Below are 25367 nucleotides of genomic sequence, written 5' to 3'. Positions count from 1 at the left end.
TTGTCTCTAAGCACAAATACCGCGTACACTCTTCCCAGTAACACAATCTAAGCCTTTCTTTGATCCCTAACAATTAGACCAGCCGGGTTCAGAACAGGTCACATGACTCCCTTCATTTGTCCTAAATTTACATATTTAATGTTGTAAACCTCACAATTGTAACAATGTGTGTGTGTGCGTATGTGTGTGTGTGTGTGTGTGTATGTATGTGCGTGTGTGTGTGTGTATGTGTGTGTGCGTCTGTATACTGCTACACTGCTATGTGTACGACTGGTGCATGTGTTTTAGTTATTGTATGTGTGTCTTTATGCATTTTGGGGATATGAAACCATCCAAAGTTTAAAAAAAAACAACTTTCACCCTTTTTTCTGCAGAAGAGGGTGTATCGAACACTTTCAGTATTCAGATGACAAATAACTTTCAAAGGTTTCACAATAAAGGAACTGATTTCCTGTAAACATTTCAGTGCTCAGCGCTCCTCAATGCTGTTTGACTAGCGTGCAGAACCTACTCATATTCTGACATCACTGACCCTAACATCTACTCAATACTGGGAACAGAAATACAGTGATTATGCTACTGGAGTAGTAATCCAGAGGTCAGGACTAATCAACTGTCAACAAGAGTTCAACTCCCACCTTGATGCCAGGAGAATTTAAATTCAGTTAATTAAATTGGGAACAAAAAGCTAGTCTCACTAAAGCTCAGACAGAAGGAAATGCAACCTGACTCAACCATTTGACTCCAGCAGTTGACTCTCAACTAAAAGGCTATGCCAAGCTACAGTAAGAATAAAAATGGACAGACCATCTGGTCTTTGACCTAGGTCTCAGATTCAGGGACAACAAAGGCACACCCAGCACAGATGACCCTGCAACATTCTGGAAACATGTCTCACAATTGCAAGAGTTATTCCACAAACTAGCCTAGAAAAAGCCTGAAAAGGTCATAGTCAGAATCATGCCTTTCCCAGCAAATGTTCCTGAATCATCTCTCTCTATCCCACTGACAAGGCAGATTGAATGAGGTAGTTATGCAGTGGCCATGACTTGAAGATCCCACCAGAGAGAAGGGCCTAAAAGTCCTGGCCACTGCTATGGGTTCCCTGATGGCAGGATGGTGAGCAATGCAAAATGCTGTAGAATTCAGTGAAACTGGAAGTTCCCGCAGGATACCAACGGTGAGTTGCCTCTGCCGTGGGAAAATTTGCTGTTGAGGAGGAGAACAGCTGGAAAATTCCAGCCAGCAGCTCAGTAGAACCACCACTGACAGAGTTGCTCATAGTCTGAAGGACATAGCTGCCATTGTTGGCTTGTAGCAAGTAGCAAGAGATTAAACTCCTTCAGAATTTTCTCCAATAGTTTCCCTATCACTGATGTGGGACTCACTTGGTCTGTAAATTCCTGGTTTATCTTTACCACCCTCCTTGAAAAGTGGAACTCCATTAGCTATCCTCCAATTCTCTGGAACCTCCCCTGTGGCCGGAGAGGAATTAAAAATTTGAATCAGAGCTGTTGTAATTTCCTCCCTTGCCTCCCACAACAGCCTGGGATACAATTCATCCAGACCTGGGCATATGTGCACTTTTAAGCCCACCAAAGCCTCCAACACCTCTTCACTCCCTATGTCAAACTATTCAAGAACCGCACAGTCCCTCTCTCCAAGTTCTGTACCTACATCCTCCTCCTGAGTGAAGATAGATGTGAAGTACTTGTTTAACACCCTACCAATGTCCTCCTGCTCCATACACAGATTGCTTCCTTGGTTCCTAATGGGCCCTACTCTGTCCCTCGTTATCCTCTTCCTTAGAATATAATTATAGAATATTTTAGGATTAGCCCTAATCTTAACCACCAATGCTTTTACATGCCCTGTTTGCTCTCCTAATTGCTTCCTTGAGTTCCTGCTCTAATTTCTATACTCCACAAAGACCTCTGCTGATTTGCTCCTTTTGCACCTTCTAAAAGCCTCTCTTTTCTCTCTTATCCAACCCTGAATATTCCTAGGCAGCCAGGGTTATTGCTCCTACATTTCATCCTGAAGGTAACATGCTGGGCCTGTAGTCTCCCATTTCCTTTTGAACACCCCCCTCCCACTGCTCAGCTGTAATTTTTCCCACAAGGAGCTGTTCCCAGTCTACTTTGGCCCGATCCTGCCTTATTCTAATAAAATTTGCCTTCAAAACCATCATTTTCCTTTTAATTTAACTTAAATCGTACTGTGTTGTGGTCACTATCATTAAAATGCTCCCCACTGCCACCTCAAAAACCCTGCTGGCTTCATTCCCCAGAATTAGAACCAGCACTGTGTGGTTCCTTGTTGGATCCTCCATGTAGTGACATAAAAAGCTCTTTCAAGAAATCCAACCCTTCCAAATCTTTTATACTATGACTATCCCAATTAATGTTGGGGAAGTTGAAATCCCCTAAGATAATTATGCTATTATTATTTTTATACACAGTGAATTGTCTACATTTCTGTTCCTCTTTGCCCTTTGACAGTTTGGGGCCTACAGTACACTCCCAGCAATGCAATTACCCCCTTTTTATCCCTAAGCTTTACCCACAAAGCTTTATTTGAATACCTTTCCAAAATATCATCCCTTCTTACTGCAGTAACTGACTCTTTGGCTAATAATGCGACACCACTTTCCCTTTTTGACACCTTCCGCTATCATACCTGAAGACCCTGGAATGTTGAGTTACCAGTCCTGCCCTCCCCTCAACATGCGATGGCAACAATGGCTGCGATTCTCCCATCCCGACCCGCAATTTTTCTGGTGGGTCGGTGTGGGAGATGCGCGCCGACGGCCTTGTTCTGGGATTTGCGCATGTGCCAGGAATGCATGTGCATCTCCCAGAGCCAGCGAACAGTTGCCAGTCAGACCACGCTGGAAACTGGGTGGAGGCAGGTAAGTAATTTGAATCTGTTTTTAATATATTTTAATTGTCTTTTGAATGTAATTATCGGGAACGTACCAGTCCTGATTGAATCTCCCACCTGGCCAGGAGTACTTCATTTTGGCGGGGTTTAGACTAGCTCCCCACGTTTGGGGAACTAGCGGGAGATCCAGCTAGAATGAAGGGGTGACAATTGGGGTCCTCAAGGGGCTCGGGCGGCAGGGGGATGTTGGTGCCCCCTGGGCACGGATACTGTGGCAGTGCCAACTTGTGCTCCTGGCACTGCCCAAGGAACAAAGTGCCCATATCCAGGCAGCACCTTGGCACTGCGCACTGTGCATCGGGCAGTTCCAAGGGGATGGGATCTATTGCGGATGGGGCCTAGGGGTGATCTGTGGGGTTGGGGATTTCGTTGCCTCTCTGCAGACAGGGTTGATTGGGACTACAGGGAGGGCAGCGATTGGGGCGGGCAGGGGAGATGGTGGTCTGCTGGGGGGGGCTGCCTCTGGGAGAAGGGTGGGGGCGAGTCTGACCCCGGGGGGGGGGGGGGGGGGGGGGGGGTGGTGCTCAGCTGGGGGGTGGGGGTCTGCTGGGGTGAAGGGAGTGGGGGGGATCAGAGCTGGCCCGAGAATTAATGTGGGGGCCATGATTGAGCCTCGGCAGGGTGTTGGAGAGGCAACATTGCAGGGGTCCCGGGCTGACCAGTGATCAAGCTGGCCAGCAAACAGGAAGTCTGACAGATTAGGGCCACTGCACAGAGTTCCGGAACTGTCAGAGTGAGGTGCAAATAGGCCCAACCACCCCGGGTTTTTAACGAGATTCACAATTGGGACCTCTGCACGCAGAGTGGGGACATTCAGGTAAGAAGTTGAATTGATGAAACAATCGTGATCTAGAACAGTTTTCCTGCCAATTCAGCGCTTTTGGGAGAACCACAGCCAATATCACAATTTCACATGTCAATCCATGCCCTTAACTCAATCAGTCTTACTCACAAACTTTAAAATTTATTTATCAGTGTCTCAAATAGGCTTACATTAACATGGCAATGAAATTACTGTGAAAATCCTCCTAGCATTGAAGTAGAGGCCACCAGCCTCGCCTTACTCCATTCCCTTGGAACCCAAAATGGCTGAACTCCCTCTACCTTGCTTCCTATACGATCATATGCTATGTTCTTATTGTGCTAATGCTCAGTGCCACCCCCACCCAACTTTTGAACCAGTCTAAACTCCTCCCAACCGCATTAACAAACCCACCTGCAAGGATGTTGATCTCATTCTGGTTCAGGTTCAGGCTGTCTTGCTTGTACATGTCTCACCTAGTCCAGAAATGGTCCCAGTGATCCAAGAATCTAAAACCCTCTCTCCTGCACTAACTCTTGAGCCACACGTTCATCTGCACTATCCTCCTATTTCTGTAAGAAGTCTAAAGTAAGGTTGATTTATCAGTCACAAGTAAGACTTACATTAAAAATGCAATGAAATTACTGTGAAATTTCCCTAGTCGCCATACTAGGCGCCTGTTCAGGTCAATGCACCTAACCAGCATGTCTTTCAGACTGTGGGAGGAAACCAGAGCACCCAGAGGAAACCCACGCAGACACAGGGAGAACCTGCAGACTCCACACAGACAGTGACCCAAGCCAGGAATTGAACCGGGGTCCCTGGTGCTGTGAGGCAGCAGTGCTAACCACTGTGCCACTGTGCTGCCCCTCTGTACCTTGTGGCTCTCTAGCACTCAGCACGATAGCATATTAGTATCCCTGGTGGATGTATTAAGGAGGCGATTCTCCTATCTTGTCGTGCTAAATTTTTAGTGCAATGGACCGGGAGAATCTCGCTGCGGGTGATGCGTGGGAATCGCGGGTGCATTCCCGCCATGATAGAATCTCCCAGCGCTGGGTTGGGGTGGAGGTCCCGCTGCATAGGGATCAATAAAGGAAGGGCGGAGGGCAGTGATTGAGGAGGGCTGGGGGGTTGGGGGGGTAGTGGGTGTCAGCCAGGGTGGGGGGTGGCAGGTGGGGATGGGGTGCTAACTGCAGGGGGGATGGATTGGGAAGCTGTCGGGGGGTGGACGGGGTGGGGGTGGGGGTGGACGTGGGGTGGGATTGGAGATCGCAGCAGGCCGGGAGCCTGGGGTCGGGGCTGCGTATGGGAATGGTGAGAGGTGAGGGCTGGGGGGAAGGGCAGCAACTGGGCCATTGTGGGGGGGGGGGGGGGGGGTGCGGGGTTGTGGTGGGGGTTGGAAAGCTGGCATTGCTGGGGTCATGGGGCTGGCCAGTGATCGAGCTGGCCGCCAATCAGTGAGGTCATCAGTGTGGGGCCGTTATGCATGCGCTGAACTTGGCACTGATAGAGTGACACATGAGCAATAACCCGCTCAGCATGCGGATTTCAGCCTCTCCAGCGGGAATAGGCCTCACCCTCTGAAATCTAATGATATTCACGCTGGTGGCCTCTGCATTGCACAGAATAAGGGAGATTCTTGTGTGAACTCCCATTGAAAAAAGAGCGTGAATTACTCCAGTTTTCACCCAAATTCGACACAGAATTTGTTTGGGGAGAATTCCGCCCTAAATTTATCTGTACTGGGCTCCCTCAGCCATCTATTAACCCAGTTGAGGATATCGGAATAGGCCTTTCTGCCCATTGGGTCTGTCCTGCCATTTTTTTGAGATCACGACAGATCAATCACGTAGAAGAGTTAACTCTTATTACCTTCCTCTCCATTATTTCTCCTGTCATTTAACTTAACTGAGTCAAGGCACACATTACATCTTATTTTGTCCTCCCTTATGTGCGCATTAGAAGATTTTGCGAATAGCTAGTAAATTTGGTTAAAGCTATGAGTGATGTGAAGGAGGGCAGATGAATGAATAGCAAGGGCGGGAGAGAGCCCTCTCTCCTTATTTGTACAAACTCAATGTATGTCTACCAACGCCAATTCTAAATATAGATAGCCATGTGACTTATTTCACTCAGTCAGGCCATGTTTACTGTAATGAGCGTCAAATGCAATTAATCCATAATGATTTGGAATTATCCCATGACGCAGTTCCATTACACAAACCCAATTATTTCCCATTCCTTTTGGATTTTTACTGGCATACATTTGGATTTAATGTGAGCTGATGGCAGCTTTCCCACATGGTTATTCCACATCTAATCGAGAGTAGCATTCCATCTTCTTCTCACTCACTGAGCCTCTTTCCACAAGAGGGTGAAGATAGCAAGTGGGAAAAGAAGCCCCTGATGTTTTCCGCTTCCACCCCCTTCCCCAGCCCAAGATGCTTGGGTAACTCAGCACCCAGAATCAAACCAGCAATCTTCCTTTCTGTGGTACTGCACCTCAGGCCCTTCCCCCTTAAAACCATAAAGCAAACTAATGTCACACTGCTACCCTGTACGCTGAAGACTGGACTTCTCTGCAGAAATCACTCAATTTGGCAAAACCAGCCCTTCTAGCATCGACAAAACTTTACTGGAAGAAGCGGCAAAAGTTGAAAATGTCAGAGAGAAAGATAATATTCTGGTAATTAGCAACTTCTGAAAAAGGGAAACACACAGCGAGAGATATGAAAGGGCATTGCACCAAACGGATGCTGATTTAATCAAGCCCAGCTCCAGAAATGAATCAGCTATCCATCTAGGTTCATAAACAGTGCTGTAAACTGATTGAAGCAATTAACAGGGGGGCTGTTTGCAGCATGACTGCGAAGGCTGTAAATAGCAATGTTCCTGCTACGGTGTGAAATTGGAAATGCCCACATTCTGATAAAAGATCGTTGATCTGAAACGTTAACTGTTTGTCTCGCCCCAGACCTGCTGAGTGGTTTCTGTGTGTTTCAGATTTCCAGCATCTGTTTTTTTTTGTGTGTTTGTGGTGCATTTCTAAGTGTGAACGTATATGAGGGTTTACAGTGCCGAAGGGTTGAGTGTAGCTGCCACTGCATTGCCTCAAAACAAAATAAGCACCAGTAGAACTCTAATGCAATTAGTATTTGGTGTTAAGTGATTAGGAGGTCTTGTGGCTCAGATAGTAGTGCCCCTATTCTGAGCCAGAAGCTCCGGGATCAAGTCCCACCCCAGGACTTGACAGCCAAGAAAGATGCGTTCATAATGCATATATTTACAGGTTGAGAGTCATCCTTCCAAAAACGCCAATGGCTGGTGGTAAGAACAGGAGACTCCTGGCCAGTCACACTTCATGTGGATTTGATTTGATTTTGATTTTATTATTGCCCCATGTATTAACATACAGTGAAAATTATTGTTTCTTGCGCGCCATACAGACAAAACATATTGTTCATAGAGAAGAAAACAAGGGACTGCAGAATGTACTATTACAGTCATAGCTAGGGTGTAGAGAAAGGTCAAATTAATGCAAGGTAAGTCCATTCAGAAGTCTGATAGCAGCAGGGAAAAAGCTTTTCTTGAGTTGGTTGGTATGTGACCTCAGACTTTCATATCTTTTTCCTGAAGGAAGAAGGTGGAAGAAAGAACGTCCAGGGTGCGTGGGGTCCTTAATTATGTCGGCTGCTTTGCCGAGGCAGTGGGAAGGGTAGACAGGGTCAATGGATGGGAGGCTGGTTTGTGTGATGGATTGGGCTACATTCACGACCTTTTGTAGTTCCTTGCGATCTTGGGCAGACCAGGAGCCATACCAAGCTTGATACAACCAGAAAGAATGCTTTCTATAGTACATCTGTAAAAGTTGGTGAGAGTCGTAGCTGACGTGCCAAATTTCCTTAGTCTTGTGAGAAATTAGAGATGTTGATGGGTTTTTTGAACTATAGTGTCAGCATGGGGAGACCAGGACAGGCTGTTGATGGTCTAGATACTTAAAAACTTGAAGCTCTTGACCCTTTCTACTTCATCCCCATTGATGTAGACAGGGGCATGTTCTCCTTCACACTTCCTGAAGTTAATGACAAAAAAACTCCTTCGTTTTGTTGACGTTGAGGGAGAGATTATTGTTGCGGCACCAGTTCACCAGATTCTCTATCTCATTCCTGTTCTCTGTCTCATCATTGCTTGAGATCTGACCCACTTCAGTGGTGTCATAAACAAACTTGAAAATCAGATTGGAGGGGAATTTGGCTGCACAGTCATTGATGTATGAGTGTAGTAGGGGGCTGAGAACTCAGCCTTGTGAGGCTCTGGTATTGAGGATGATCGTGGAGGAGGTGTTAGAGCATAGAACATAGAAAAACTACAGCATAAACAGGCCTTTCGGCCCACTAGTTGCGCTGATGATATCTCTACCTACTAAGCTTACCTATAACCCTCAATTCTATTAAGTCCCATGTACTCATCCAGAAGTCTCTTAAAAGACCCTATCGAATCTGCCTCCACCACCACCACCACCAGCCGATTCCACTCACCCACTACCCTCTGAGTGAAAAACTTACCCCTGATATCTCCTCTGTACCTACTCCCCAGCACCTTAAACCTGTGTCCTCTCGTAGCAACCATTCCAGCCCTGGGAAAAAGCCTTTGAGAATCCACCCGATCTATACCTCTCAACATCTCATACACTTCTATCAGGTCACCTCTCATCCTTCGTCTCTCTAAGGAGAAAAGACCGAGCTCTCTCAACCTATCCTCATAAGGCATGCCACCTGATCCAGGCAACATCCATGTAAATCTCCTCTGCACCTTTTCAAAAGCTTCCACATCATTCCTGTAATGAGGTGACCAGAACAGAGCACAGTACTCCAAGTGGGGTCTGACCAGGGTCTTATAAAGCTGCAGCATTACCTCTCAACTCCTAAATTCAGTCCCTCGACTGATGAAGGCCAGTGTACCATACACCTTCTTAACCACATCCTCTACCTGTGAGGCCGATTTAAGAGTCCTATGGACCTGAACCCCAAGGTCCTCCTGATCCTCTACAATGCTAAGAGTCTTACCCTTGATATTATACTCCTTCATCCCATTGGACCTGCCAAAATGGACCACTACACATTTATCCATTGTTGCCTATCCTTCCTTATTGTGGTCTTTGAATTAGGAAGTTCAGGATCCAGTTGCAAAAGGAGGTGCCGAGGCCCAGGCCACAGAGTTTGGGTAACTCCACAAGTAACCTGGCAACAGACTGGCAACCTGTTCCAGGAATGACAAGCTATGGAAACAGAGGCAAGTCTCCTTTTGTGCACCATGAGGTGTGGGAAGAGAATTGGAATTGGAAATCTAGTGATCTAAACTTAAAAGTCCTTAAAAGTCTCCTAACGGACGGCTTAGAAAATGTTTAATTTGATACATTTGCCAATCATATTTGTGTGGTGAGGGGGAAACGTTAACTCACCCTCTGGTCCCATAAAAATTATCAGTCCCAATACCTGATCCTTCTGTAACACTTTCCCAGAATTACCTCTATCGCTTTGCTTTCACTTATCTGTTTCAGTTGGGATCCGCATCGCAGCTGCTGTTTGCTTGGTCCCTGGCGACTGGCAATTATGCTACAGATGTATGAGCAGCTTACTGCTGGCATGGTGACTAGGCGCAAACTGGAAAATTGGTATTATATTGGACAATCTCCCCCAGGCCAGCGTAACCACACTGAGAACAAAAGCTTTCAAATAGCTAAAATGGCCTAGTGTTGTAACAATTTCAGTGTCACAGGAATAGATGCTGGGGAATTAACCATTTACAATTGATATCAATGACTTGGATGAAGGGATCGAACGCATAACAGCTGAATTTGCTGATAGCACAAAGATAGGCAGCAAAGTAAAGCGTAGTGAGTGGGCAAAATTTAGCAGATGCAGTATAATGTGGGGTAGTGTGAATTTGCCCACTTTTGACAGGACAAACAGAAAAGCAGAATTTTATTTAAATGATGATAGATTGCAGAACTCTGTGGTACAGAGGGATCTGGATGGCATTGTACATGGATCATAAACAAGTCAGAATACCGGCACAGAAAATGATTAGTTCGAGAAATGAAATGATGGCCTTTATTGCCAAGGGGAAGTAAATAGGGAAGTGTTGCTGTGGCTGTACAGGGCCTTAGTGAGGCCACATCTGGAATACTATGTACAGTTTTGGTCTCCTTACTTAGAAAGGATTTAGTTCAGAGAGTGATTCCTGGGATGAAGGGGTTTGCTTATGAGGAAAGCTTGAGCAAGTTGGGCCTATACGTTTAGAGTTTAGAGAATGAGGAGTGATCTTATTAAGATCCTGAGGGGGTTTGACCCGGTGGATGCTTCTCCTTGTTGGGGAGACTAGAATTAGGGGACACAGGTTAAGAATTAATGTCTCTCATTTAAGACTGAGAGGAGGAGAATATTTTCTTTCCCAGGGAGTTAGTGGTCTCTGGAATTCTCTTTGCAGAGAACAGTGGAAGTTGGTTCATTGAATATACTCAAAGCCAAGTTAGATCAATTTGTGATTGACAAGGGGGTCTGGGGTTAAGATGGGCAGACAGGAAAGTGGAGTTGAAGCCCAAATCAGATGAGCCATAAACCTATTGTATGGTGAAGCAGACTCAATGGGCCGAATGGCCTTCTTCTACACTGTAAGGATTCTATGAAAAGTCAAGGGAGATATTATAACAGTTGAGGTGGGAAGGAGATATTAGGCAAACTTCAGAATATTAAGAATACAACATTAGTTAACAATAGGGGCAGGCACATAGTTGGCATGTAATGTAATTATGATTATGTTTGGAGTGACTCAGACTTGCCTCTTCCCTATCCTGGGCTCTGACTAACCAGCTGTGTACCTCCTGCAGTTTCTTGTCTTATTGTAAATTTCCAGAATTTGCATTTCCTTTCCATTTGTTTCCTTAATCACATGCTCATCTTCCTCATGAAAAGGCAATTAATGACAAACAATGGCAGCCTATTGATGAAGGTCTTGTGATTTTACATCAGCTCTTTCTCTTTGCAAAGAGAAAGACTTGTTTTTTTCTGATATATTTTCCCCTGGCTTCTCGCCCAGTGCTGTACACTCACTCACCGAGCCTCCATTTCTCTCCCAACACTCGGAAAGATATCTTATTGTTCATCAGCTCCTATAGACACTGGCCACACCACTCTCATCATGGAGCTCACAGCACAGAAGGATGCCATTTGGCCTGACCATCTGCACTATCAAACTCAGAAAGTGATCTAATTATTCCCAGTCTCCTGCTATTTCCCAATACCCCTGCAAATCTTTCCTTTCAATGTTGCCACCTCAGGCTGCTGCCATTGAAAATCACTAACTGAATACATCATGGACGGCTTCTGGGTGTAGGGGAGCCAAAGATGGAGAAGGCAATGCCCTGTTCCCACCCCGTCCCCCAATCATTTTGGGGATAGATAACGTGACTTTGAAGGACCTGCCTTTATTTCTCTCTGAGGGAGCTCTGTGATCTAGCCTTAGTCCCCAGGGTCAGCATGAACAAGTGTGCAGAATTCCCCACTCAGTTTCTGGGCAAAGTTCCCTCAGTGCCCAGTCTAGTATTCAGAATGCGCACATAGTCACTCCCTCAGTGCCCAGTCTAGTATACAGAATGGGTACATAGTCACTCTCACAATGCCCAGCCTAGTATTCAGAATGGATACACGGTCACTCCCTCTGTGCCCATGTATTTGGAACAGTTTCATTACCATTCCCTCAGCCTCCAGCTCAATTCACTTCCTGCCAAGTTGGCCAAATCTCAAGTTCTGGATAATTCATCACCAACAATTTGACCAAACAGAGCTCCCCCCCACCTCACGAGACTATCTGACATTATAATGCTCCCATACCCTGTGTCTGTGACTCATTTCACACCTATTAACTGCTGTGTCAAATTGGACTCCAGGGGAATTGATTTTCTCACCAATTGCCTCCGACTTGAACAAAACAAACACAGATTTCATTAACTGTCAGTAAATGTGGGAGTGGAGAGCGAAGGGATAGTCCCATTTTGATTTCCTATAGATTAATTTGGACAACAAGGGAGAAGGGTGAGTACTATGCGGTGACTCTGACATGTTTGCTGAAGCCTCTCTCAGAGAACAATTTATGTGATTTTGAATCTATTTCCTGCTCCTCTCCTGAAGGTAGTGAGTGATGCCGTGTGTCTGAAGGTCTATACGTTGCAGCCCTGTGGTCTCTGGTCTGCCGGCCCAGATAGTGAGCAACACTCTGCTTCTCGATGGAACCAATCCCCTTCTCACCTGGCAACCACAAATATACTGTTCAGCGGGAGTCAGAGAACAACATTCAGGAGGCAACACACCCTCCCCCCCATTCATTCTGGAGATGGGAGTTGGGGCAGGGAATCCACTGTCAGAATTCAAATGATTCCAAAATTGGTCTTTGCAAAGATTTGCAAATGTCCGAAATTGAGGTGTAACAGGAACGAGCGCTGTTGGGCGCAGGAGAGGCAGGTCAGGTCAAACAGGGGACAGGAACATCAGAATTCTCAGTCTCTTGAGTCTATTCCACCTTTTGATTATCTCATGGCTGATCTGTACCTTAGCTCAATCCACATGCCATGATTTCAGAATTGCCTAACAAAGAATCTCAATTTTGAAATTTTCAATTGACCCTGAGCCTTAACAAGCTTTGGACCGAGAGTTCCAGATTTCCAGAACTACTCCCTGACATGACCCTTAACAGCCTAGCTCTAATTTTAAGGTTATATTCCCTTGTTTAAGGTTCTCCTGTTAGGATGGATAGTTTATTTTTGTTCACTCTGTTGACCTTTAATAATCTTAACACTTCAATTTGATCATCAATTAGTTTTCTGTTTGAGGAGGTCAGCTGTAAGGATTCTCAAGGCAGGTGCAGGAGGAGGGGAAAGGCACAGGTAAGAAGGAAAGGACCAGGCTTCCGGGAGAGGGAAGAGGAACAGATGATGAAGGGAAGAGGCAGGGGGAGAGAGGGGGACCAGCCGGGAGGAGAGAAGGACGGCATGGTGGCACAGTGGTTAATCTCACAGTGCCACAGACCGCTGTCTGTGTGGAGTTTGCACATTCTCCCCGTGTCTGCAAGGGTGTCCTCCAGTTTTCTCCCACAGCCCGAAAGATGTGCTGTTTAGGTGGATTGGCCATGCTAAATTCTCTCTCAGTGTACCTAAACAGGCGCCAGAGTATAGTGACTAGGGGATTTTCACAGTAACTTCGGGCAGTGTTAATGAAAGCCTACTCGTGACACTAATAACTAAACTTAAACTTAGGAACAAGCAGGGGGACAGAGGGTGGTGGTGGGGGCAGGGGATATAGGAGGTGACAGAGAGAGGAATAAATGGACAAATGGGGGTGGGGGGGGGAAGAAGAGAAAACAGCTGGGCTTGGGAGCAGGGGAGAGATGAAAGAACAATACCTGGGGGGGAGAGAGAGGAACAGAATCATAGAAACCTTACAGCACAGAATGAGGCCTTTTGGCCTATTGAGTCTGCATCGACCGCACTCCCACCCAGACCCTACCTCCATGTTCCCCACTAATCCCTCTAAGCTAAGGGCAATTTTTTTTAGCATGGCCAATCAACCTAACAGGTTGGAGGAGAGAGAAAAACCGGTGGGAGAGAGAACGGCAGGAGGGAGAGCAGGAGAGGAACAGACGGGCCTACCTTGGCAGGAAGTTTGTAGGCCTTGGCACCCAGAAAATGCTGTGAAGCACTGAGGAAATGTGAATATCAGCAAATGGGCAGCAAGAAGGAAACCACCTGAATCATATTTTCCCTCAGCTCTTACTGATATGTGTGGGAATCAAACAAATTGCACCACTGAACCTGTATATAGAGGAGTCAGTCACACTAAACCCAGCACCTTCACTGTCCCACTTCTTGTGGCACACATATCCAATGGGACATTTGTTCCAGGCTACTAATTATGAGGACCTGCTTACATTTCATAACAATATTATCTGCTACTATGTTCATGCATAAACTCCCCTCACTCTTTAAAGATAACCAGGTGGAGGAAAAAGGCGCTGAATTTAAAGAATAATAACCCGTGTCTCTCTAATTGGGACTGTCCCCACTGGCTTAATAAGTTTATTTAATGGTTGTTGAGTCATCCAGATCAGAAATGTCTTTAGTTCACAGTGTGGGCTGAGAAAGCTGTTGTCAATCTAGATGCTACATTCGGCCTCAGCTTCTGGTTATGAACGGGAGATAAAGTCGGCCCCAATTCATGCTCCCAGTCACTATCTAGCAGCTGAGGTTCAAAATGCAAAAATGTTTGAACAAGTTCAACTCCTCTGTGATGATGCCTGTAGTCAAATAGTCTGCTGACACCTAAGAGGGCTATTTTAATCTAACCCGCCCTATGGAAAACCGGTAAGGTTGGGTGAAATACTGGCTTCAAACTTCATCGTGATCGATTCTCCAATGATATCCTTAATATTAGGTGGCATATAAAACCACCATTCCACTTCATATCATGAATTTCATACCCAACCAGTTAATCCCTCCAGTGTTCAGGTTTAGAATCATTGAATTGCTACAATGCAGAAGGAGGTCATTTGGCACCTCGAGCCTGAACCGACAACAACCCCACCCAGGCCCAATCCCCGTAACCCCACATATTTACCCTGCTATTCCCCTTGGCAATTTAGCATAGCAATCAACCTAACCTGCACATCTTCGGACTGTGGGAGGAAACCAGAGCACCCAGAAACACGGGAGAACGTGCAGACTCCGCACTATCACCCAAGGCCAGAATTAAACCTGAGTCCCTGGCACTGTGAGGCAACATTACTAACCATGAGTAATGGTCACTGGGGTGAGATGTTAGTAGATGATTGGCAGCAGGCAGTTTTAACTTGTATGCCTTCTGAGTATAGTGTCACTGTACTCAGTGGCTGCTAATTGCTGAGGAAATCAGCCCTCCACGCCCCAGTTTTAAATCCAGAGAGGAACTCGCAGCTGCACCTGTTTTTGCTGCTTTTGGACAATTGCTGCAAAGTTGCGACTCAATCGCTGCGATCACTCTGCTGTGTTTCATAGGTCAATGACCACGGGCTGCAGAACAGCAACAAAAACCCAAACCAACACAAACAGAAAGTTTAACAGAAAGCCAAGCAGCAGCCAAACTCAAACTTCTGTCTGCTGACTGGCACTGTTTTGGGTATCAATTCACGAGGGTAATAAGTGAATAAATAAATAAATCTGCCTCAAACAAAACTCATTTAAAACAAAAATGTTCCAGACGAGAAAAGTTCCAAAGGAGAAAAGTAAAGGTTCCATTTCTAACATCTTAGCTCCAGACTTCACTGAAACCAAGAGGCCTGGTTTTCACAGCATGTGTTGCTGGTGTGGGAATTTTGGGTGTACACACACACGCGTGCACACATACACAGGAGAAAACCAGCCCTGTTATTTTTTTTCTTCCTTTATTTTGACTTTTACCCTCTCCTGATGGTGACGGGGTGCGGCTTCACATTCATCGGCAGCTGTCCATTACCTTGCCCAAATAGTCAGTCACTACTTGGCTGCAGGCAGGACAGCAACTGAAGGCGGGCGGGGGTGGGGGGATCCCGTTGCCACCCCAACATCTTCACGGGTGATTTCTAATGGGAGTTGAAATGTTTAAGATAGTTACAGAGTAGACAGGCAGAAACATATCCTCTGGTGCTGAGGTCAGAAGAAGGGAGAATAACCTCAAAATTAGTGTTAGGCATGGCATCAGGACACACTTCTTCACACAAAAGAAATCTGAAAGTCTCTTCCCCAAAAAGCTGCTGAGGACCAGCTTGGTGTCAACTGAAAATTTTAAAACTAAGATTGATAGATTTTTTTAATGTACTAAAGGTCACAGAACCAAGGTGATTGGATGGAGTTATGCTATGGATTAGCCATGGTGTAATTTGATGGTAGAACGTGCTCTACTTTCCTATGTTTCTAAGAATTTGTGGTACAACATTTGTACAGTCCACCATCCCACAATACCCCACTGTTTATTCTGTAAAGTTTCACAGTCCTTTGTATAATTTCCGGTTGCTGGTGAAATAACATTTCACATCAGGCCCCTCATCTCATCAACACCAGTCAGAAAGGTCTAAAACATAGAAACTAGAAGCAGGAGTAGACCACTGGGCCTTTCGAGCTTGCCCCTCCATTCATTTTGATCATGGCTGATCATCAAATTCAATATCCTGATCTCCCCTTCCCCCCATATCCCTTGATCCCTTCAGCCCCAAGAGCCATAGCAATTTCTTCTTGAAATCAGACAACATTTTGGCCTCAACTACATTCTGTGGTGGTGAATTCCACACATTCACCATCCTCTAGGTGAAGAAATTTCTCCTCACCTCAGTTCTACAAGGTTTACCCCTTATCCTCAAACTATGACCCCTAGCTCTGGCTTCCCCCACCAATGGAAACATTCTTTCTGAATCTATCCTGGTCTAATCCCATTAGAATTTTATAAGCTCCTATGAAATCCCCTCTCACTCTTCTAAATGCCAATGAATATAATCTTAACCAACTTAGTCTCTTCTCATATGACAGACCTGCCATCCCAGGAATCAGACTGATAAACCTTTGCTGTAGTCCCTCTATAGTAAGGACATCCTTCCTCAGACAAGGACACCAAAACTGCACACAATGCACCAGATGTGGCTTCGCCAATGCCCTAATGCAGCAAAATATCCCTATCTCTATACTCAAATCCTCTCGCTATAAAGGCCAAACGCACAGCAAACCTTGTCTGGAATCATCACGGGGGAAGCACAGTCCGAACTCTGTACAACGCAATAGTGGCCCTATTCCACCCCGCTGCCGAAAGTTCTCTCATGTTCTCTCAACTACCACTGAAATGTCATAGGTGTGCAGCTAAACAGTGTCGTGGGAACAGTGTCAAGTCCACATTGCCTTGCCTGCCATTTACCATCACACCACTATATTCCTCGAGATGGAAAAGATCATGAGCAACACGGGCGTACTGTAGCAATTCAGCCATAGCCAGTTTTCTGTCACCAGAAACCCTTCACTGGAAACCAAAAGAAAGAGCAGCACTTGCAGCTTATAAACTACTGTACCCTGATAACTTACAGCAACAATCTGGGTTAAAGAAACAGGTTTATAAGCTCCTGCTGCTCACTTCTCATTGGGCAAGGTTCCACTCACTTAATAAGGGAATTCATACTCCATGAAACAGACAGGGAAATCTATCAGCAATTCCCCTGTGTCCTTCATGGTTGTCATAACACATATCCAATCAAAAAGATTCAGAAAACCCACGGGAAAAACTCTTGACAACACAGCCGCCTTTGTAGGTAATAATACCTAACAAACATGCAGAAGATATCAATCTATTGTCCAGATGGACAGACTCATGGATGGTATATAGCATAAAAGAACCAACACATTATCAGTGACCAAACAGCAGAGGTCCCAAGTGTTGACCCCTCCGACCAAGACAATAGACAGCACTCAACCAAATCTACACACGGCATGATCAATGGGGTCCCCAGTTCCATAAATGGCAGATGTGGGATCACCCAAAGTGTGATCATGAGGCCCAGAATGTGGAGCATATCAATAAGGGATGTCCTCTACTTGGCATCTCAGGAGACCATTAGAAGTTAATTAAACTAGACAATCCAACATAAGCCTTTCCCATCAAATGTTATGGTATAATATTTCATTGCTCATTGAATGTATGATATTCATTGCTCGCCGTATAGCTCATTGTACATTTAACTATTATGTACTCATTTAATATGTCTATTGCTCATTGTAAACCATCCTGTTGGTTCTTAATTAAAATCCTATTGAATATCCCACTACTCATGGTATAATAAATAGTTCATTGCAGTGAAATTTCTCACTCTTTACAGAATATCGCAGTACTTGCTGTATAACATCTCAAATCTAGTTGCATAATATTCCACTACATAATGCCCACATGCTCCATGCATAATAGATAATGTTTAATTATACGATATATCACTGTACACTGTTTGCCTTTGTTATTCTACTGCTCACCATATATTCAACTGCTCCTTTAGTATAGCATCCTACTGCTCCTTGTATAGCTTCCTACTTCTGGCTGCACAATATCCTACTATTTACAGAAGTGAGTGTGACTGGTAAGGCTGGCATTTATTGCCCATGCTGAGTTCCTTGAGAAGGTGGTGGTGAGCTTCTCCCCGAACCAGTATTCCCATGATGCTTGTAGACAGTAAGTTCCAGCATTTTAATATGGTGACAATGGACAAAGGACGGTGTATGTCCAAGGCTGAATGGTGTGTGGAACGGAGGGGAGCTGTGAGGTAATGGTGTTCCCAAGCATCTGCTGCTCTTGCCCTTCTAGTGGACAGAGATTAACATGTGTGGGAGGTTTTGCTGAAGATGTCTTGATGATTTACTGCAATGCATCCTACATGAGTACACACTTCACCCACAGTGTGCCAGTGGTGAAAGGAGTAGATGTTTAAGTCAGTGAATAGACCACCGAACAAGTGAACTGCTTTATGCTGGATGTTCTCAAGCTTCAAATGTTCTGGAGCTGCATCAAATAGCAGAGGATGATAGTGCAGGTAGTTGACATGCTCACTTTATTGAGTATACATGGGCATGACTGAATGTTCATTGGGCACAATAGGGATGTGCAAAAAGGGTTGGTCAATTAAAACCAGTTTTGGAATCGCTGGGAATCTCCAAGCTTGGAATCAGTAGCCTCTCTCTTCCAATGGCTTTTCTGAACCAGAACCAGCAACCCAACTCGAGAGTTAGAAAGCAGGCTGAGGTCCAGCAAAAACCCATGACATAAAGATGGTGGGAGAGCCCACAGTTAGCCGACAACCATGAGATGTGAGGTTTCTTTATACAATCAAGACCACGCATGATCCAAGCGTCCAAGGCCCCATCTGACAGTTAGCCAAGAACGAGAGGTGCTCAGCAAGAACAGAAAGGCACTCAGTGCCGCTGGAAGAAGCACATTGAAAACCTCCTTAGTAGAGACTCTGTCTTCAAGGCAAATGTCCTCAATTGGATCCCGCAGCATGCCACCCACCACCAACTCGGTACAACCCCAACCCAGCACAACTGGAAAAGACTATCTGACAGCTAAAGAATAACAAGGTGTCAGGAGTGGATGAAATCCTCGGTGAAGCACTAAAACATGGTGTAGAAACATTATTGGCATTAAGCCATGACCTCATTTCACTTTGTTTGGAAGGAGGAGAACATGCCAGGAGATCTCAATGATGCCATTATCATGACGATCTTCAAGAAAGGTGACAAGCCTGATTGCAATAACTACAGATGAATTTTCCTGTTGTCGGCCAAAGGGAAAGTCAGCCTAAGCATCCTCCTTAATCGCTTTCTCCTTGTATCTGAAGGAGCTCCTCCCAGAGTTGCAATGTAGATTGTGCCTATTAAGGAGCACTATGGATGTGATCTTCACCATGAGGTAACTACAAAAGTAATAAAGGAAACAGCACCAATCCTTGTCCATGGCCTTCTTTGACTTTGCAAAGGCCTTTGACACTGCCAACCGTGAGGGATTATGGAGAGTCCTTCCCCTGTTTGGGTTGTCACAATTGTCCGCCTGTTCCATGATGACATGCAAGCCTTGAACCTGACCATTGGATCCACCACAGACCCAATTCATGTTCAGACAGGGATCAAGCATAGCCATGTGATTGCACCAATATACTTCTTAATCTTCCTTGTTGCAATCTCCAACAAGCTCAACACCCTCAACAAGCTTCCCATTGGAATGTTACATTTGCACTCACTTTAACATGGGCATAGGCCTTACATCAAGCATTCATAAGACAACTTTCATTTACCAACTTGCTGCCATCACACAGCCCTGCCTCCTAGCTATCAAAATCCACAACAAGGCCTTGGACAACATGGAACACTTTCTACAAGGGCATTCATGGATAATGAGGTTCAATACTGTCTTCATCGTGCCAGCACAGCCTTCGGTCATGTGAGAAAGACCAGGACCTTAGGCTCAGCACCAAACTCACAGTGTACAGTGATACCCACCCCTCCTACATGGCTCAGGAATGTGTACAGCAAGGACTTCAAAACCCTGGAGAAGAGCCTCCGCAAGATCCTGCAAATCCATTGGCCGGACAGTGTAGCAACATCAGTGTTCTAACTCAGGCCAACATCCATAGCATCAAAGCATTAACCAATCACGACCAGACCACATAGTCCTCATGCCTGATACAAGACTCCCAAGACAAGCTTTGACACAGTAAGTGAGCCCCAGGGAGAGCAGAGGAAACACTTCAAGGACACCCTCAAAGCCTCCTTGAAAAAATGAACATCTTCACTGACACCTGGGAATCCCAGGCCCAAGACAGTTCACAGTCGGGGGAAAGCTCTGGGAAGAAGCTGAACGCCTTGAGTTTCATCACTGAGAGCAAGCTGAAGCCAAATGTTGATGGTGAAAGGAGCATGTGGCAACTGGGTATCCCACTCACCCACTCCTCCAATCACTGTCTGCCCCACCTGGGACAGAGACTGTAAGTCACACATTAGGCTCCTCAGTCGCCTTTAGTGTGGGAGCAAGTCAACCTCTTGAAGGACTGCCGAAGAGAAGGAGATAGCACGAGTCTCCTTGTTGACATGAGTAATTTGCAACTGGTTAGTCAGAGTTATATTGCAACACCCTTTATGTCTGTCTAAACAACAGAAACTTTGTTTCAACTTTCTGATACAATGTTTTATTATGACTCTGGAGGTAGTATATACCTTGTTACATCAGTCTAAAGCAACAACCACTCAAAAGTAGTTCCCAAGGAGTAACTGTGCTAAGGCCATTTTAAATAATTGCTGCATTAGAGGTTCATGAGTGCTGTCAGAGCAGTATATATTGTAGTGTATAATTTCCTGTTTTTAGTCACAGTCTAGCTGAACATTAATGGAATTGGAACTCTCAGTGGAATGGAGGGTAAGGGCCCACACTAGTTGCATCTTTTTTTAATGGAAACTTGACTTTGTACAAAATGTCCAAAGTTCTCTTTGCTGCTGGTTGCTTTCCATATGAAAATTAAGAAATTAGACCCTACAACTAAGACAGTCCAGCACCTGCTTTATCATCAGTGCACTTATTGTATCATTTGGCATATATTTGTTTCTATTGCTGGAAGGACTGTGTAGCATGAAAGTTTAAAAAAACATTGGAAATTCTATTCCTATTCTGAAACTTGTCTGAAGGTTTATCTCAAAGAGCCAAAATTATTTCCATGCCTGCTCCCCTTGTGAAGAGTATCCAATGAGGATATATCCTAGCACTCTCTGCGTGTTGGTCATAGACATGAAGAGGTGCAATAAGATCAGGCCTGGTGGAAAAGCACCTTCCTCTTCATTGTCCTCAGATCCTCATCCTGCTTCCACAGAGAGGCAAGACGCCAATCCTCAGAAATGTGCTCGTAGATTGCATCTTATATTATAACTGCCAACAAGCTGCAGGCTGGAGCACTGATCTGCTGGAAGATTCCTTATCAAGACGCAAAAAGCTGCATGGACAATGAGTACTGCAGTAAACAAAGTTGTAAAGCAATCATGATACTCCCACATTAACTCCAAATTCTTATCATCTTTCCATTGCCCTCTGTGAGATCTCCTTACTCATCTTATTCATGAGACCCACCTCCTGCCTTCTAGATCCTCACTTCAATAAAGTGCTGGGTTGCCAGGCATTGTATCTCGGTCTTTGAAAATTACTGTCACTGCTTGCTTCCTGTAAAGCCATCCACTCTCATTCTACCTCCCCATTATCAAAACTACTTCATTCTCCTAGGTTCTTGGAATTGCCACCTCCTGCCTACTCCATGCCCATCTCTCAGGTTTTCCTGTTAGAATCCCTCTTTTCAGTCTGCTGACAACACTAGGGCAGGACTGGTAAAAGCCATGACCCCCGCACCCCCCATATCCTCCTTAGCTCTGGTCCTTGATACAGGGGACCATTCTAACCCCCTCCATTGTCTTTTGGGACTGTCTTTGGTTCCACTCCAACCTGTTTGCAGCCAGCAATATCCCCAGCAACATTTTATCTTTCTGACTCCAAACTATTGTTTTTCTAGGATCCTCCCTTTTATCATTTATATGCTGCTCCTCAGCACAGTGTCCCCACACCTCAGCTTCTGTGTAAGCCCGTAGACACATCCATTTATCTTGATTCCATCGGTTCTCTGAAACCCAATGACTTTTCTGCTGTGAGCTTGCCTATTCAACATCAACTCACCCTGAGCTGCAACTTCCTCCAACTTAACATCAATTTTAGCCCCCGTCATAAACTTCAGTGTCGATTCGATCACTCCTCGGACCAATCTCTCAGGTTTAGCAGATTCTCCTGAACATTGGCATCCTGCAAGATCCAGAACTGAGCTTCAAATGTCACAGCACCAACATTTTCACTTGAGTAATATTACTCACTCCTGCCCACCATTATCTCAATCATTGAAATTCTTCCTGGGCTTTCATAATTACTAGACACAACTTTTTCCAACTCCTTTCTTTCTGGCTTTCCTGCCTCCATCCTCTGGCCTTTGGTGCATTCCCACCATTCCACTGCTCCAGCATTGAAGGCACAGTCTCCTGCAGCCTTGATCACACTCTACGAAATGACCTCCACCAACCTCTTGGGCTCTCCGCTTCCCCTTCTCTTCTCCTTTGAAAAGCTTGCTGAAAGCCCAGCAGTCCAACATTATTTTCAGACACCTCTCCTGGTCTCTCATAACTCAAGCCTCCATTTCTATCTTCAACTTGTTCCATGAAGACTTTTGTTTAATATTAAAGGCAGCAAGCGTATCAATAGAAATTGTTGCTGTTGTCATGTTACTCGTACAATACTTAAACGAAAAGATCTTTTTAAAGTGGCATTGAAAGGTTTGTGAGCATGTCCAGTACACAGAATACAGTGCGATTGGTATCAGTTTAAAACGACATAATGAACCAATCACTTGAAGCATATAATCAACCCCTGCTCTTAGAATGGGGCAATTATCTCCTGTTTGATTATATATGCCACCTCTGCTCACACAATCAGTCCTGGCATAAACAGTTCCCAGACCTCACTTCCTGTCCCACACTATATCTTACAGTCATGGGTACTACAAGAATGTTTGCATTGCTATTACCACCCAAAACTTAAAGACACGTTAAAAACCTCACTATTAGTAATTCATCTGTTGCACTGCCAAAGAAAACAGTGGAATTACCGTCTCACAAATGAACTTTAGTGAATGTGTGATGGAGATCATAAGATCAATAGAATTAGGAGCAGGTTGAGGCCATTCGGTCCATCACATCTGCTCCAACATTCAATGAAATCATGGCTGATCTTATTGTGGTCTCGACCCCACTTCCCTGCCTGTCCCTATTATCTCTGAGTCCTGTCAATCAAAAATCTGTCTTAACAGTTGTAAGAAGGAGAGTGTGTGTGTGTGTAAAAGAGAGAGGGTGCACCTGTAGGGTATGAGTGTCTGGGGCACAAGTATGTTTGTACGTGTTTGAGGAAAGATTACATATGTGCAAGACTATATGTGAGGAAATGTAGGGAGAGTGCAAGATGGTGTGATGGAGGATATCAATGTCAGGGAGACAGACAATGTGATTGTGTGGGAGACAGAGAGAGTGGGGAGTGTATGTGTTGGAAGGCTGATAGGGAATGAGTGAGATTGTGTGTCGGAAAATGTAAGATTTGGTATGGGGAACTATGTACGAACTTTTGTGTGTGTGAAAGAGAGAGAGAGATGTGACTATGTGGAGTGTGTACATGGGAGCGTGTATGTGTGTATGAGGGGTGGATAGCAGTATTATGAAGCAATAATCTCAGGGTAATTTTCTCACTTGCCCGAGTGCCGACTTTTACAGTATCTGTGAGTATTATGCGCTGCTTCTCCGTTCACAAGAGGTGGCAAAGTCTTCAGCAGAGAGCCACAGCAGGAAACTGAACAGCCGAACAACAACAAAAAAAGAGCAAAAGGTTCTTCTTAAAAAGCAGCGACTGGCAGCCCCTGCAACCTAGCCACAAACACACTCACAGAGCTCTGCTTTTCATGAACAGGAACCCAACAATCGGCGAGAGTCACTTACCCTGAAATACTGGCAGATCTCCACACGGTAGGCAGCCTGGAGTGTGTGGTGGGCAGGATCCGAGAGGAGCTCTTTAACCGGCTGCTGGGCTGCGAAGTGTAGTGGAGAGTGAGAGCTGGGAGCCAGGCACACACAGCATTGTGGCAACTTGGGCTGTAGAGTAACGCCTCCCTCTCACTGCAGCCTCACTTTGTGCATAGTTTAGGGAGATTTTTGTTGCATTTGTGGAAGGTGTATATATATATATATATATATTCTGACGGCTGTCATTAAGTTGCGGATGTTTCTGACAAGACTTTTTTTTGGCGTTTTTTTTGGACTGAATCCAACACTTTGGTCTCTGAGTTTTGTTTTTGTTGCAATCATTTCTAATCGTGACGAAAGATATGTGAGAGAGAGGGGAAAAAAACAAATTAAGGGTCTCCAACTTAAACCAAAACAGATGAGTTTATTTTAAATTCATCATTCCTCCTCTGTAGATATAAATCCTAATGGAATGAAGTTCACTTTAAAAAATTCCTGGAGGGAGTGAGTGGAACTACGCTGTGAAAGTCCCGTTTTGCACAGGCTGGTAATACTTAAACAGAGGTCATCATCTGGTGAGTATATATGATAAATGCACAAAATAAAGAGTTGCATTTAGATAGCACCTTTCACCACCCCAGGCTGTCTCCAGGTGCTCTACAGTCAATGAAATGCCATTTGAAATGTAGTCACTGTTCTAATGTCTGGAGAGCAGCCGCCAATTTGTACACAGCAAGCTCCCACGAGTGTGCTTATGTGAGTCCAGAGCTCATCTTAATGGTAATGACTGAGGACTAAATATTGGCCAGAGCACCAGCGGTAAGTCCAGCACTCGAGTTCAAAATTAGGATTTTTGTTTTACATCCACCCATGAGGATTTAGAAAGCTTTGGTTTAGAATGGGGTAGCATTTGGAATGTTAGCCCAGAGTTTGTGTACACATTCCCTGGAGTGGAATTTAAAGCCACAACCTTCTTGACCCAGAGTCAGGAGTGCCCCCAGTGAACCATAGCTGACATCTTGCCCTGTAATAAAAGATTAGAGAGTAAACAAACATATTTAAACTCCTCACTTCAAAACAAAGGCAGGGGAGGCTAAGACAAAAGCTAATTCAACTGGAATATTGGCTAGATTATGCTGGGGATTAGGAAATATAGTATACGAGGACAGACATTTTATAAAGTGCCTTATTACTAACCTTTCAAAGGTCAGAAAGTAAACATAGAAACTCTGTAGTGCAGAAAGAGGGCAGTTGGTCCATCAAGTCTGCACTGACAACAATCCAACCCCAAGCCTATCCGCACAACCCCACATATTTACCCCAATAATCCCTCTAACCTACGCATCCCAGGATACTAAGGGGCAATTTAGCATGGCCAATCAACCCTGCATATCTTTGCAGTGTGGGAGGAAACCGGAGCATCCAGAGGAAACCCATGCAGACACAGGGAGA

General features: G+C 45.0%; 1 protein-coding gene across 1 annotated transcript in view; it reads right to left on the bottom strand.

Annotated features, from left to right (window-relative positions):
• Positions 1–24038, bottom strand: part of prr5l (proline rich 5 like) — a 120507-nt gene extending 96469 nt beyond the window's left edge. Inside the window, exon 1 of the mRNA XM_080190500.1 lies at positions 23892–24038. The gene's annotated coding sequence lies outside the window, so the exon portion shown is untranslated. The remainder of the gene's footprint in view (positions 1–23891) is intronic.
• Between the last annotated feature and the right edge of the window lie 1329 nt (positions 24039–25367).

This window comes from Carcharhinus amblyrhynchos, chromosome 6, assembly GCF_965287045.1.
Source record: "Carcharhinus amblyrhynchos chromosome 6, sCarAmb.v2.hapA, whole genome shotgun sequence".
Taxonomy (NCBI): domain Eukaryota; kingdom Metazoa; phylum Chordata; class Chondrichthyes; order Carcharhiniformes; family Carcharhinidae; genus Carcharhinus; species Carcharhinus amblyrhynchos.
Note: the sequence above shows the minus strand (reverse complement) of the source record. Positions and strands in the feature narration are given on the sequence as shown.